Source organism: Haplochromis burtoni, unplaced genomic scaffold (assembly GCF_018398535.1).
Source record: "Haplochromis burtoni strain Fernald_Lab_line unplaced genomic scaffold, NCSU_Asbu1 Contig_201, whole genome shotgun sequence".
NCBI classification, from domain to species: Eukaryota; Metazoa; Chordata; class Actinopteri; order Cichliformes; family Cichlidae; genus Haplochromis; species Haplochromis burtoni.
Window position 1 is genome coordinate 311,379 of NW_024582562.1, and position 17,045 is coordinate 328,423.

At 41.6% G+C, this 17,045-nt stretch overlaps 1 protein-coding gene across 2 annotated transcripts in view; it reads right to left on the reverse strand.

Moving 5' to 3' along the window:
• LOC102299304 (cadherin 13, H-cadherin (heart)) overlaps nt 1-17,045 on the reverse strand; it is a 227,279-nt gene that overhangs the window by 163,391 nt on the left and 46,843 nt on the right. The window lies entirely within an intron of this gene.

Consider the following 17,045-nt stretch of genomic DNA (forward strand, 5'->3'; position numbering starts at 1 on the left):
GTCTAGGTACCGTTTCCCCCTCCAGGGGTGAGGGTACCTGGACCCGGGGTATAGAGCATGTTTGGGGAGTGTGATTGTGTGTACATGTCCATTTGTGTCTATCTTTACGTTGTCTGAGTGCTGAGTATTTGTACATGTGTGCATGAGGGTGGGAATGCATGTTTGTGTCTGTGTGCCTGTTTGTCTGTGTCTATATGTCAGGTCGGGTCTTAGACTCCACCTCTCTGGGAACTCCCAGGCCCTCCAAGGCCTATCTCCCCTCACCACACTCCCTGCCGGTGGCTGATGCCCTCAGGGGTCTGTGTGTTGGTGGTTCTTGGTGTCCGCGGCTGGGCGCTCAGGTATGTACCAGCTCACTCCCGGTGGCTACTTGGTGGGGCCTGGCGCCTGTTGCTCGGTCAGGCCTCTTCCGGGGCGTAGGGGGCCCTCAGACCTCCGGCCTCTGGGCCTGCGGCTCGGTTCACTCTGGCACAGCTGGCTGCCGGCAGAGCCGGCGGGCATGCCAGTGCAGCCCCCTCTGGCTTCTGCTCCGTGGCTGCTGGGTGACCCCTCATCTGGGGCTCTCCTCAGCTCTTCCCAGGAGGGTGGCACGGATGCCCCTCCGGTGATCCTCCTTGGGCTCTCGCACTCTGGGGCCTCTGGATGTCTGGGGCCTGGATCTCCTCCATGCCTGCTTTATGCCCTGGGGGACGGGGCTATGGCTCTCTACACCCTCTAGCAGACCATTACATGTGGAAACCTTTTGAATACAAGCGTGCTGATCCACACAGGTGTGCACACGGGTGTTCACTGTCCATAGACATAAACTACACCTTTCTTGGCTGCTACCTCAAAGCACATTGTGTGCTTTCGGTCCTGCATGCTGCACCACAACATTGAATATTTAGTATTTACTGCTGTTTACACTTAGCTAGATTAATGCGAAAATACCATCAAATAAATAATAACAACAAAGGTCGATCAAATGCACCAATACGGCAAGGCCATGATGATCCACTTGGTAAAGTAAATCCATTGGGTCTCCTTGTTGGCCTTCAGACAACAATTCTGACGGCTAAAGAACCAAATGGGACAGGCCAAAAAAAAAAGAAAAAAGAATAAAATAAGTTCACAAAACTACTGACTATTTACTTAAAACACAATAATTCCAGGTTCCTGTAGGTCAATCTATGATAACTATGAATTATTCTTAAATGTCTTCATTCACAGAAAGAAAATCTGTGATTTGTAATCTTCCCTCTGAGTAAACAGGCTATAAATACATCTTTCTTTCATTTTCCATTTGCTAAGGTCTTATACTATCAAGAATATGGTTTGTGGTAAAGATGAGAGTGTGACCATTTTTAACATCCTTCAGTTAAACAGTTTACAACACTTGCAGTATCAATTTTCTGGTTCTGGTGAATTAATTTTGGATGAAACATTGTAACTGTAACAAACGTAGCATTTTCTTTTCAAACTTGCTACTGTAGCTACTGTGTGACATGTTATAGGATAGAATGTAGCGTAATGTTCATTGGTAAACGTTACAGTACGATGTGAATCAGTGCCCAAAGGTCACAAGAACAAGTCACTGGGTTATTTCAATCCAGATAAAGATGATAACAGTAGGTAGTCTCTGTAAACGTTTTTTAAAAACAGAGTTCACTTTTGAGAAATAGAAGCGTTATAATGGCTGTGATCGAGCTTGTGAAGCAATGGAGAGAGATAATCTAAAGTGGAGAAACTGGAGTAAAATGAGGATTTTGAGCAATGTCTGTGTTTTCTTGTCAGGGAGGGTGATGGAGAGAGATTGGTTAGTTTAGTCGAACTCTGAGTTGTGAAATTGCGTGTTGGTAAGAAGAGCAGGTCCCCGCTGAACCGAAAAGAAGGACAGATAATCAAGCCTGAGTCGATGTGGGACTTTGTGCAGGGCAAAGGAGAGAGGAAATGCTTTAATAGATTAGCAGTAGTGGAATGGCCACTGGGGAGGCCAAGAGTTTAGGTATTGTCACACCTTCAATTCCCAGTCCTCTAAACGCTTTCATATAAGGTTTTGGGTATTCTGTTTTTAGTCCCTCTGCTTTTAGGGAAGTCACTCTTTTGAAAATTAAGAATAAACATGGGTGTATTATGAGGTAAATACAGAAACTAAAGAGTTGGAAAAGAGAGAAAGAATGCTGGGTGGGAGAAAGTTGATGCTATTTAGCTTCGGAATGATGCCGGGAACAACGTAAAGCCGGCGAGGGAGCAAAATAATTTTCTCCAAACTACAGAAATGTATTCAAATAAAGCCCTATTCACATATATTCAGATCACATCACTACTGAAAATAAAGGCCGTTTAGAATACAGTTTTTTCCTCTCTGTGGTGTAATGCATATCACTGCCTTTGGTAATTCAAAAGAAGATAGCTCAGTTAAGAAGGCTCAGGAAAATCAATGAAGCCTTACTGTTGAAAAGAGAACAGATGCATATAAATGACTGAATAGTTTCTCGCTAGTGTGGCCCTTGCATTTCTATCCAGAGACCATAAGCTATTGCACTGGCGCGCTTACACAGTGAGGTCCATACATTTTATTTTTACAGCATAATATTTGCAATTTTCCCTCCTTATACTGTCAAGATGTAATGAAAGTGCAGAGCTTTAATTCAGCTTTAATTCAAGAGGTTTTATAAAAACAAAAGTTTTGCATTAGCTGTTTAGGAATTTCAGACACCATTTTCATTGTGCTCCATTCAAGCACAGTCTGCTTTTCAGTTGCTGAAGACTAACATAAAAGCACCAACTGCAGGCAGCTGTAATACGGGCCTTGCAGAGCATCTAACGGGAGCAAACAAAGCATTTGTTGATGTTCGAGGGTACTAAATTCAAGCAGTCACTGTTGTGAGCACCTTTCGGGGTAACCCCCTTTAGTCATTAAAGTGGGTTACTGTGGATCATCTGTGTCCATCTCACTCTATCCTCAGCATCCTCTGTCACACCAGTCCTCTGAATGTCTTCTTTCAACACAGCCACACATCCATCTCCTTGGTGGTCTTCCTCTTTTCATCCTGACAGGCTGATCCATATTCAGCATCCTTAGTCCAACGTATCTACAATCTCAGCCTCTCTTAGTCCCCCATCCATCGACCTGAGCTGTCTTACTGATATACTCATTGCTAATCCTGTCCATTCTTCTCACATCCAATGAAAACCAGAGCATCTTCAGCTCTGCACCTCCACACATCATACCATACACTTCATAGCCATGTCTCCAATTATATATCAGTATCAGTTATAAACTTTTCCTTTCACCTCTGCTGCCGTCTTTCTGACACTCATTTCCACCCACGCTTCATGACTTCTTTTATTCACCTCTCTTGTGCAGTATTTGTTGCTTTGGATGGTCGACCACGGCTATTTATGCTCACTTTCTTTCACTATCTCTACTCCTTGCAGCTTAATTGTGACACCTGTCTACTGACTTTCATTCCTCTGCTCCCCAGAGGATACCTCCACCTCTGCAAAGTCTCTTCCACCGGTTCACTATTCTCACTACAGATCACGATGTAGCCTACAAACATCATAGCCCACAGAGACTCTTACCTGACCTCACTCGTCAGCCCGTCCATCACTGCTGCAAACAAGGAGTTCATAGCCAATCCCTGAGGTAATCCCACACCCACCTGAACCTGAGTCCTACTGCATACCTCACCATAGTCTCGCTGTCGTGTTCTGCATCAGCCTCATATGCTTCTCTGCCACTCCTGATTTCATCCTGCAGCACCACACTTCCACCCTATCATATTCTTTCTCTAGATCCACAAAGACACACTTTCAAATACTTCTCTATTAACACTCTCAAAGCAAACATCCCATCTGGAAGGCTCATTCTCGGCATGAAGCCGTACTGCTGCACACCGACCATCACCTCACTTCTCAAACGAGCTTCTCAACTCTTTCTAGTATCTTCATGGTATGGCTCATCAGTGCTAAAAGGAATCTTTATATTAACCTCCTGAGACCTGAACTCTTCCACAGCAGCATTTTTAATTTCTCTTTGATATTTGGGCTGATTAGGACCTGATGAATGTAAAAACAAAGAATTACCAGATTTTTTTCTTTACCTAATTTTTGTTTCTAAGAAAAATGAGAGCCACATATGAGGACATTCGTTTAAAATTTCGATAGAACAGTAGCAGCATAATGTCCTCGTAAGTGGATATCAGGCCCTTGTAGAGCAAGATTTAGTATTTTGGTCTAAATAACCCAAAATGTCCTAGGAGGTTAAATATTCTAACAGTCATGTATAAAAGCAGCTGTAATTCTGAAACAGCGAGTGCTATACTTGTTAAATTAAAGCAAAAAGTCTGCACTAAAGTCTAATCAAGTCATTTTAATTATTAAGTAGAAAAATATTATTTATGACACTATATTTAATTTGAATTGAATTTGTTTCTGGCATATTACGTCTTCGTTTGAAACTCTTTGTGATTAAACTCCGAGTAAAGTCATTAAAGAGCTAGCATAATACATAAAGCTAAAAGTTGACCAGTCGGACTTTATTACTTCATGTGCGTGGACGTCCATGAATGCAAAGGAGAAAAAAAGGAAAAAACTAATTTATCCTAACACAACAATACCCAAGAGTTAATTGGGCAACAGGCTCTGTAGATACCTTGGACATTAATTTGCCAGGTTTTCTCTGTGTGACAAGCTGATAATGAGGTATTGTGGGACAGCGGGTCACCGGGTAGGGTGGTGGACAGATTGCGCTCCAGCTAACAAAGGTAGCAAGAGAATAAGAAAGGTAGAGACAGAGACCATAATGGGACAAATGGGCACCATCGTGCTACAAATTACCTGCCAGTTTTGGTGTAATCTCTCAGCTGCATCACTTTCTCTCCTGAATCAATCGCTTTCCTGTTTTCTCTGCGCCCGCCGGCTCCTGCTGGCACCAACTAAGCTCTAACTCAGCTGCTCCTCTAGGTTTCCTCAAACTTAGCAATATATTGATTTTATTTTGCTGAAGTTTCTCTAAGGTATGTTGGCAGCACGCGGTTACTGCCCAACATCGTGCAAAACAGTCGTGACGCAGCAAGAAAAGAGTTTGAGGAAACCCAGCAGACGAGATCAACAACAGGATGGAAGCAGAGGTCAGAGATGGATTTAATGGCCGGGCATCGGGCCGTGCTCTGTGCAGGGTACAGTTAAAGATGAGCGATGTGACTCCAGATAAGAATTCAACGCAAAGCAGATCAGGTCGTGATACAGAGTGTTTTTGAGTTTGTTTCACAATGGTTATGAATGTGTTTATGGTTTGACCTTTTGTATTCATTACTTTAAAACACTGCACAGTAAGGCTTCAGAATAAATATGAGTGGATTTCATTTTGTCAACCTGTGATCATTTTTGTTTCATTTATTTCACAACGTTATTACAAGAACGATGTTTCTGAAAGCGAGCGCAGCAGGAAAGACTTCAGTCAAGGATGTATATATAAGAAAGTCTGAGCTAAAGAGAATTTTATCTCCTTTTGCTGTAGCAGCAGATGAGTCAGATCAGAGTGCCACTGCCTCACCAAGAAGCTCAGGATGAGGAAGAAGTAGGCTCTTCATCTAGCTACTTAGCCTTGCCCAGTGGCTCACCCTTAGATATATTTAAAACTTAATGAATCATAAATAAGATTAGTTTGAAGGCACACCTAGAGGTCTCTCACATATTAGTCACCATTGGAATTCTTTGTTTTTTTAAGAAAACTGGTTAAGTGTAGACTTATAAAATAAACTGTTAGATAACAAATGTCTTTATTATTCACATAAAAAGTAGATAGGAAGGATAAAGAGGAGGAGTCCACAGGGGAGGCGGGGAATGATGCAGACAGACGAGACATCAAATGAGCTACCGAAGAAACGCAGAGGATCGCACGGCTAAGACAGCGAGCTGGCACAGTTTGTTACACTTCACATTTGTCAGAGTTGAAAAGGAGATCTTGTTGGACGTGCAGGGTCGGCTCCTGCTGCTAAATATACAAATAATAACAAAGTCGACTGGGGAGACAAACTGCATTGGTTTTGCTTTTTATTTTTTTTTTTTTTTTTTTTTTTTTTTTTAAATGACATCAGAAACAGCAGTATGCGACATTACGTGATGGCAGAGCTTCAGTTCATCCTTTGTCTATTTTTTTTTTTTTTTTAAATAAATAGGACAGGGGGAATGAATGAGAGAAAGAGGGGGAGAGAAAGAAAGAAAACCAAAGGGGAGAAGAGACGGTGAGAAGGGGGGGGAGGGGGGGGGGGGGGGGGGGGGGGGGGGGGGGGGGGGGGGGGGGGGGGGGGGGGGGGGGCGGTGGGGGGGGGGGGGCAACAACTCCTGGGTCACCTGTATGGAGAAAAAAAAAACAAAAACAAAAAAAAAAACAAACAGAGGAGACAGCAAACAACAAAGAGCAACATAATAATAGAGAAAACAAAGCACCATCACAATAAACTAGCTAGTCATAGATATCAATAGTTACTAATAATAAACGATATTGTGCAGCACGCAAGATAGACAGCGCACAGTGTGCTTTGAGGCAGCAGCCAAGAAAGCTTTAGTCCGCGTCTGTGAATACCCATGTGTACACCTGTGTGCATACCTGTGTGGATCAGCATGCTTGCATTCCAAAGGTTTCTCCATGTAATGATCTGCTAGGGAGTGTGGGGGGGCCACAGCCCCGTCCTCCAGGGTGTGAAGCGGGTATGGAGGAGATCAAAACTCCAGACATCCAGAGGCCCCCAGAACACAAGAGACCAACGGAAGACCAACAGAGGGGCAGCCGCGCCACTGTTCCAGTAAGAGCTGAGGAGAGTCCCAGATGAGGGCTCGCCCAGCAGCCGCGGAGCAGAAGCCAGGGGGAGTTGCAGTGACGCGCCCGTGAGCTCCGCCGGCCCCCAGCTGTGCCTGAGTGACCGAGCCCCAGGCCGAGAGGCCGGGGGCACCCCACCTCCAAAGGGGGCCCGAGCGAGCCCCAGGCCCCAGGCCCCGACAAGCGGCCGCCAAGGAGTGAGCCGGTGTGTACCCGGACGCCCACCCCCAGACACAAAGAACCACCAGCACACCGACACCTGAGGGAGTCCGCCACCGGCAGGGGAAGTGGTGGTGGGTGGAGATAGGCCTCCAAACCTTGGAGGGCCTGAGGTGTCCCCAGAGAGGTGGCGTCTGATACCCAACCTGACATATAGACACAGACATACAGGCACACACAGACACAAACATCCATTCCCACCCTCATGCTCTCATATGCACTCACTCCACACTCAACCAACGTGGAGATAGACATAAAGAGACGCTGTACACACAATCACACTCCCCAAGCGTACTCTACAAACCGGGTCTAGGTACCCTTGCCCCTGGAGGGGGGAATTGCACCCAGCCAATTAAGTGGAACTCCCGTACACTGTCTCACTTATCTGACCTTCATCATCTACACAGTAACGTCTGCGTGGAACAGGTAAATCATTCTGGAAGGGACTATTCAGTTTTATTTTAATATTATTTATGCAATTTTTATTTACACACAACAGTCGCCTCAAGGTGCTTTATATTGTAAGGTCGACCCTACAATAATACATACAGAGAAAAACCCAACAATCATATGACCCCTATGAGCAGCACTTTGGCGACAGTGGGAAGGAAAAACTCCCTTTTAACAGGAAGAAACCTCCAGCAGAACCAGGCTCAGGGAGGGGCGGGGCCATCAGCAAATGATAACATTGTTACTCTTAGTCGACTAAAAGCCACATTCAGTGATTCAGCACTTTGTTCTGTGTCATTTATCACCAACTCTACAATTAGTAGCTGACCTGCTTGACCTACTGAGCCACATCCACCCGAATATCCACGACTATTAGATTTATTATAATGTTTTTGAAGCCCCGCATCAGATTAATGTCTCATCTATCTGGTACTGTCTGATGAAAGACTTGCAAACGGCGTTTCATTCAAAAGCTGTGGTTTCTGTTTAAAACGCTGGTCAAAATGATGAACATAGTAAATGAGATGCAGATGATTCAGATGGTCAGCATTATTGCTGTGAGTATACTGATGTTATTATTATTATTATGATATTATTTCAGTTAAAGCTTAAAGTACTGATCACGGGAAACATGCTCTATATTATTTCGTTTTTCTGTATAGAGACTGGTCTCCGCCTTCAGTCTGAAACTATTGTGAATTCATTTAAACACAGGTGCTGATTTCGCCTGCTGTGATCAATGTCATCCCTTCAGACACCCACTGATGATATATTTTTCTGATCTCCATTTCCAGCAGTGCCGTGCTGACAGGCGTCTACTGCAGCCGTGAGAGACAACAAACACAGTCACCACATCCTGTGCACCTAGACTATGCTCTGCATCATAGGTTCATAATAAAAGGATCCCTTGGGTGAACTGAGTAAGCGTCTGTGGAGTGATCGAGTGTGCCGGAGAGAGGGATGAGGTGTAGAAGTCGCACATTTTTATATGTACTTACTTTTCCATGAGTGTGTCTACCTTAGGCCAAACGACAGTTTTACTCTCTTGATATAAAAGATATTTAATTTACCATAACAACTAAATATGGCCAATCACATATTATATGGTAATATAATATAAACAATTTATACCAAAGCCCTTTTTACAGGCAATATTTTAACGTGTCCAAGATGGAAAAAGCACGTGTGTAACTAATATTATAATAACGATGGCTCTGTAAGTATCCCTGTAAGCCATGGCAGCGAGCCAGAGGGAACAGTGGAAGATGGGACACCTAAATGCAACAGAGACATCAATCATGTTATCATTCCTGCTTGTGTGCTGCATGTTTTTTAATCTAACCTCAAGTCAGAATGTCTGCTGTGAAAAAGATCTGATGGATTTGTAGATTTACTACATAGTCACATGCAATTACATGTGAAGTGACAGGAGATTCAACCTAAGTTGCTCATCCTTTGGCTAAAGCTCTGCTGCATCTGTGTCTCTTTGTGTGTAAGGGATGAGAGCACAGCAGAACAGCAGACCAGAATCAGCCCCCACTCCCTCCACAGCAGGAGATCGAGCCTTAATTACTTGTGATATAAACACAAATTAGTCTGGAACACAGAGATTCAGCTATGAGTAATATCTCCATTTATACCCCATCATGTCCAATTACACAAGATGTATCACCTAGATGTTAGATATAGCTTGTCTGTATGATGTTGGCAACCAAAGATAAACACAAATTACCAAAAGAACATCACAGCAGTTTTCCAGCAACATTAAATTCCACGCCTAAAACTCAAATCTGACGTTTTTCTGCCCGTGAATCCACTAACAGATGCCCGTAATTCTCAAGCGACTCCTAAAGCTACTGGATGCTACTGGAAACACAGTTTATTACGGCTAACACTAGTTTATACGCAGAGATTTCTTCTGACAGAATGCAATTAATATTAGTCATTTATATTCTCTCCGGCTCATGAAATGCATCTTTTACTTTGTATGTGCCCATTTAGCACAGATTTTGTACAAATTTCATGCTGTGACGGATCATGCCTTGAATCCCTTCCCTTTGTTTGAGCCGTTTGTTAAAATGCTATGATCATCATCATCATCATTATTATTATTATTATTATTACTATTACCTGACTAACTCCACTAATTTCCACAGATGATATTATGCACTGTGGAATTTTACACTGAGGAACATTATTCTGAAGTTGTTGCACACTTTTTTGTAGCTGAACCTCTGAGAAACTCTCTAAGATGTTTTTTGTACCCAATCGTGTTACTGACCTGTTGCTAACTAACCTAATTAGTTGCAAAAGTTTTTTTTACTTAGCTGTTTCTTTTCACTACTGCTGACATTTTCAGCCTTTTTTGCCCCTGTTCTGACTTTTTTAACACATGTCGCTGCATCAAAATTCAAAATGAGTATATTTTATAAAGTTTCACTGTTTAAACTTTTATGAGATTTGCAAATCTGTTTTTATTATTTTCGTTATTATTATTATTATTATTATTATTATTATTATTATTATTTAAAAGAGAACCAAAGCCTAACCCTAAACGTTGGGTTTGATGTTTACGTTGACTATGTAATGTTGTGACGTCCGGTGAAAATCACCAAAACAAACACCTGTGTTTAATCTGTAATTTCAAAAGAGACATTTAAGGCTCACTGATGTACTGATGGACCGTAATTTAAGATCCCAGTTGTAACAAACACTGTATCCTACTTGGCTCTCATTTTACCTGCAGTCTGATCATTTATGTTACTTACATCCTAAATAAATATAGTATCTACTCTGTATACAGTGCAGAAACGATCAATAACACCAACAAATCATGCAAAATTAAAAATAACATTTTACATCAAATTTAGCAGCACTGGGTCACAGAGATGGTTAATGTTGGGAATTGAGAACCGGTTCTTGTAGAGAATCGGTGCTCGTTAGTCTCCCTCCCTATCGATCGGTTCTTGCCCTCTCTCTACGATCAGCTGATTTCGGTCTACAGCGTGGATATGGACATTACTTTTATTTTTATTGCACAAAAGACTGCGAGCGCGATGGTAAACTGAAGACTGCTCCAGAACAGAAACGACGGCATTATACTGTTAACACAACTTTGGATCTTGGCAAGCAACCTGCACAGACAGCAAGCTAACGCTAAGCTAGCCAAGAACCCAGAGTGACATTAAAGCTGAATAAATGCTGACCCCAGACCAGCGCCGTGATGAAGCGAGCCAAATTTGTTTGAATGTAAGGGATTACACAACCTACATACCAAACTCAGAGGTCTGTTCTGGCAAGCATCCACATGATTGTCCATGATTGTGAAGTGAAGCATAAACTTAGTGTGGGTGTGAAAATCCCAACAACAAATAACACCATTATCATGCAACTATTAACTCCCTCATTCGCAGCCTTGATGCTGTTAGAACTGACTTGGGTAAAATGTGCATATTAATTTGCCACCAAACACAGTCATGTATGAATGTGCTACTACTCCTGTGAGGGAGACATTCTTTACAATTAACAGTGCCTCGCTGTTCTGGAAATTTCTAAGGCTTTCATTTCTAAGTAATTGTTGTTTTGGGGGACAGATTTGCATTCGTTAGACAGTGCAGCTCTGTCAGGCAGAAAATTCAAGGGAGACAAACTGCAGAGTGTCAGGTCTAGCTGGCCGGGAGCAAGACTGTTGGAGTGGTAACCACTTGATGTGACATTTTTTTCTTTTTTACTACACCAGCTCAGATATTCAGAGATTCAGAGATTCAGAGATTCAGAGATTCAGAGATTCAGAGATTCAGATAGGGGGAATCTGGGTTAACAAGAATGAAATGAAGAGTAAATCAAAATGCAAAAACCAAAACAAAATCAGAAAACCTCAGAAAAAAAGAAAGCTAATTTAAACAGATTTGAAAAGCAAAGAGACAGCAAAACTGTTTAAGCGTGTTACTGTGCACACAGCTCAAGAGAATGTAGAGAAAATGAAAGAGATAATGTGGAATAAAAACAAAAGATGGTGAGTGGAGGAGTAAACACAGAGTTAGGAGAGGGCTTGCCAGCAGACCCAGGCATTGGCTGTCTTTGTTATCGGTTTGCACAGAAATGTCAGAGCGCTGTGACATTCTCCCCTACAGCTTCCCCTGCTGCCCAGCCACTACTCTGCAGCACACACACCGTGTAGGAGCACATGCACTCTTATTCACATAACCTCATGCATGCACTGCAACATGACACAAATATAGCTTTCATTATTCACTCACACATGCCTGCAGGGCTGAGGCTTTGTTTGTAATGTAGGAAAGATAGCAAATATTGTCGCTGAAAAAAAGAAGGGCTTGAAGGTCAATATTTGGCATGGCCACCTTTTTTCTTGAACACTGCCTAAAGTCTCTTAGGCAAGCTTACTTGTAATTTATTTAAGTATTCTTCAGGAATACCTCTCCGGGTTTCTTGAAGGACGTTCCAAAGCCTTATTGGAAGCCCTTTATTCGATTCTCCGTCAAGATGATCCTACACTGCTCCGGTAATGTTCATGTCCGAGCTCCAGGCAGAGCATCTGCTGTGTGCTGTTCTGTCCAGGTATGCATTTACTGCATTGGCAATTGCTATGCTGAAAGCTTTTTCCAATCCAAAGCTTTCAGATGATGTTGGACACTCGGTGTACATGCTAACAATGATTAGAACTAAAAGCACCTTTTGCCACTGATTTTCAGTCTAGTTCTTAGTCTGGCAGGCTTCATGTCAGGGCGCTCCTTTGTTTATGTGTCGTTTTCTGTTTCCTGTGTACGTCTTTTGTTGTGTCTGTGCCTCGTTCCTCTTATCTGTTTCCATGTTCCTCTGATTGTGCATCGTTCCGTCTCCTCAGTCTGTTATGTGTTTCCTGTCTGCGTTTTCCATGTCATGTGTTCTCACAGTCTTCATCTCATTACGTTTCCTGTTTTATTTTGACAGTCTCGTGTTTGCATGTTCAGTGTGTTTAGTTTTGCTTCCCTCGTGGTGTCATGTTCATTTGTGTCAGCTGTGTTTCCACTTCCCTTACTACCCTGCTGTGTCTTCCTTTGTTCAGTGTCAGGTTGTCTGTTGTCTTTTGCGCCATGTCTCCATGTTCCAGGTATCTATGTGGCCACGTTTATATTTAGCTTTCACAGTTCAGGTTATTGTTTGTGCATCGCTTTGTATTTCTCCTTCAGCCATAATAAACAGCTGGCTTTCACTTAACATTAAGTTTGTTTCCACGCTTTGTTTTGTCTGCATTTGTCTCCTCTGTTCTCCACTTTAGGAATCTCTGGAATCACCTTGTTTCTCCAAAAAGTATTGGGTCTTTTTTTTTTTAGATATATCAGCCTTCTTCAGTTTGTCACACAGGTTCTGTATGAGTGATTTCCTTATTTAGCAGTAACAAAGCCTTGGTGTGGTGCAATTACAGTCATCTTAACCCTTTAAGACCTACCATAGAACCAAGTCCGCCAGAGCTTATATTATATTTTTACATGCTGTGGAGCCATTTTTGGGAGCATTTCAAGTTGCTATACAACTTGAAATCAATACAACCATTATAGCCCAAATTTTAATAATATGTCTACATTAAGTGCATAGTAATTACATAAATTGCAAAAAAGTGCAATAAACGACCAAAAAATTGAAAATTGTTTTTGTTTTTTTAACATATATTTCTAGTTAGAGAAATTTAAGAGGCTTATCCCTCAAAACTGTAAATACAAAAAAGTTGCACAAAATAGTTTCCCACCACAGGAAATATATTTTGAGTGTCTTCATAGTTTTATTTTTGAAATACACCAATTTTTATATACTGCAGGAAAAACGAAAATAAATATTATGATGCAAATTTGCAAAAAAAAAAGCAGCATATGCATCAAAATAAACTATTTCCAGCAGTGCAATATGAGTCCTCAGCATCCCAGAAACGACACAAAGTCATAAAGTCAAACATGACTTTTAAAAACACCAGTATAGGCTCATGAGGCCCTGATGGTAAAAAAAAAACTACTGCGAAAATGACGTCACTTCCGGTTTCGGGCAGGTCATGGCAGACATGTGAAAGTTCGCGCTGACATCTATTCCAACATAGGAAGTGTTACGAACAGCTGATCGGATCGGCAAAGCGTGTTTCTGGAATATTATGTTTGTGTTGCTGCAAGTGCTTTTTATGCAGTTTTTGCAAAGCTTTATGTGGAAGGAAACTGTGACCGAGGACAAGCTGATGGCATAAGATGTAAGTACAACTCCTCCGGTTTCATATGCAAAAAAATTTTTGCGCTAGCTCACGTGGTTGCAGAGCTTCCGGGATTTAAAAATAGTTACGCAAAACAGAGCGTGCCCACTGCGACCGGCTTTAAAGGGTTAAAAAACTTGTGATTAATCACAGTCAATCCATGATTTAACACGAGGGCTTTTTTGGCTTTTTCCCTTTTATAAATGAAATCACTTAAAATTATATTTTGTATTTAATTTGTCTTTGTCTAATATGAAAAGTAGTTTTATGATCTAAAACATGTAATTGTACATTCTAATATGTGAAAAACTAAGAAATCTGGAAGACTGCAAATACTACTTTTTCATGGCACTGGTTTCATGGTCTGTTTATGAAACCACAGACAAATATCCCCCTTGAATCTTATAGAGCTTATTAACATCCTTCATTGGATTCTTTATTGCTTGAGTTTATGTCCAGTAACTTCACTGTTGGATATAATGCTCACTATTGTCACGGCATTTTCTTCTTTGTCCAATAAGAAAAAAAAACAGCCACAGAAAAGACATTTTATTGGTGGCCCGCTGCCCCCTTTTATGGTGCTCCACCACTTTTCAACTAAAATGACAAAAAAGAAAGAAAAAGCCAGAGAGAAGCGTGTGCACCTTAGTGCACTTAAAGCAGTGCAATAATCATTAACAAATATGTTTTTGTGTTTGCTTCAATCCTCTCACAATCTGCAGTTAATGACCACCAGACGCATAAAAGGATCAACCGGCTGAATGTATGAACTGAATGACTGATTCATCGTAAACACATCAATAAGGCTGAGCTGACATGTTGAATAAGTAGACTGTTCAGTCGACAGATTTGCAGGCATATGTTAAAAAAAACGTACAGTCTTCAGAACCGCATCCTTCATCTTATCGCTGAGCTCAATTAAGTCTGGCATCCATGGCAACTACAGCACAAAGGAGCTGTCAGATCACACCACACTGGAAATAAAATCAGTTTATCTACTTTGGTTTATTCAGACAGGCACTTTTTTTTTTAAAGAATACACAATAATTTAATTGCATTTTAAATTTGATCAAGCGGAGCTGCATGATGGTTTCTAACAGATGATGTCAGAGCTGACCCAGTAGGCATTTTTAAATGATATTTCCTGGCACTGAAATAGAAAAGTCAAAGTAAACCTGTCTGCTTAACCAACTCATCTCTAAAAGCTAGTACGATGTGATGGTTCCAGGGTTATATGAGCTCTTGCACCCAGTGGGGTAAACCAATTAAGATTTTCCTGCCTGTCATATTTCCTATTTAATTCCCATAGGCTACTGGTGCTGCTACTGGCTCAGACATATACAGTCCAGTACAGGGTGTATCAACAAGAGCCCATTTTCAAAAGTCTGTATTTTTTTATTTCAAGTACTGGACATTTCTGGTGAATTTTAAAATACGTAGCAGGATATTACCTGCAAAGGTTCACAAGTGCTCAGGACACATGAGATATGTCCGTACAATAATCAAACTCTGCCTATATGTTGTGAGCAGGTCTGAAGTCACTACAGCCACTGGTGTTGTTATGCTACCAATACCGGCAACCACGTGAACCTCACGAATCCTCTTTCTAGCTACCTGTTTGAGTTATTGGTGATGAATAGCTGTGAAATAAAGCACTCTGGAATGTGATTATTGTGTTTGATGCACCCTGGGTTTGTACAGAGTGGGCAGAGAAACATACAGTGACATGTAAACACCTCACACAGACACATGCATCACTGTAATTACTGAAAAAAGCCACAAGCAACAGACACAGCTTCGAGACATTCTCAGCCTTAGAAACCACATCGTGAAAATGTAGCAAAATAAGAGACCAAAACAAACAAAGGCATCCAATTATTTGGTATTTTCTTGACATCAGAGCTCAACAGTGAGACTTTTGACATGATTTCTGACATCAAAATGCGCTTTAGTTTTGACTGTATTATTCTAACAGGATTTAACTGTGCAGTTTGTCGGCCTATTATCTCGTTCTGTACAGCCAGTAATGACATGCTGTTGCTTACCAAATGTATACCATTGCATAAGCAACGTCTGTATTAGCAATTCATAACACAAGTCAGCATGAAGTTGTCAACAGCTCAAAACGTCTCTGTGGGAAGTCGTGTGTGTGTGTGTGTGTGTGTGTGTGTGTGTGTGTGTCTGTGTGTGTGTGTGTGTGTGTGTCGTGTGTTGTGTGTGTGTGTGTGTCTGTGTCGTGTAGTGTGTGTGTGTGTCTGTGTGTGTGTGTGTGTGTGTCTGTGTGTGTGTGTGTGTGGGTCTGTGTCTGTGTGTGTGTGTGCTGTGTGTGTGTGTGTGTGTGTGTGTCTGTGTGTGTGTGTGTCTCCTGTGCCTGGTGACTCATCCATCTTATCCGGGAAGCTCTGTTGGTGATTAAGGTGTTTAGGAGTTTGCTTTTTGTGTTCACAACGTCAGAACAAACACAGTGAGAAGCATCGTGTATTTATTTTACCATTTGTTCTTCTAATCATATAACTTTATATTTTACATTGACTGCATTTCTCCCAGAGGGTCTGTAGGTGTACACCTGCCCAACAGGGACACACGAGCATCATCAGCACCATGGACAGCGCAACTATGACAGCTGAAAACACATTCTGACTTGGAAGAAAACACTTTGCTCATATGAACTGACACAAGTAAAAGACACAATAGTCGCCCCTGTTTGTCTTCAGAAAGCAGTGCATCCATTTGTGAAAGTTTGAAACAGCTTAAGTAACCCACTTTTATGTGACATAAATTGAAATGTGTTCACTACAATAAACCATTTAACGCCCAAACAAAACTTGGCAGAACGCACCAAAAGACATTTTGTGCAAAATGTTACCACCTCCGCAAATTATTGCCTATGAATCATGTTCTATATAACCCGTGAAGAAAAAGCAACAATTTTTTCAATCTGAAGTTTCAGCTTTATGCATAGACATCCTGCATTTCTATGCAGGTGGCAGAAGGTGAGCAAAATAGGACTTTTTGAAATCATGTACGTCTGAGCTGCATTTATTTATATTCTGGGCTCGAAGTGCGAAGCTGTCACATTAAAAAAACAACAGTTATAGCAGTGACAGCAGCTCAGAGAACGGGAAAGGAAGCGATGGTGACAAAGTGACAAATACATCTAAGAGAATATCAACATTTACACCAGAAGTCAAAGGTGAAGAGTTTTCATAAAGGCTCTGCCAGCCATGCCTCAAAATGATTTATTTTGAAACACTTGACCGTGAGATGTTTGCAGCAGAGATGGGAAGACAATTTACTGCAACAGCTGCAAAGTCTATAACAGATGTGACAAGATCA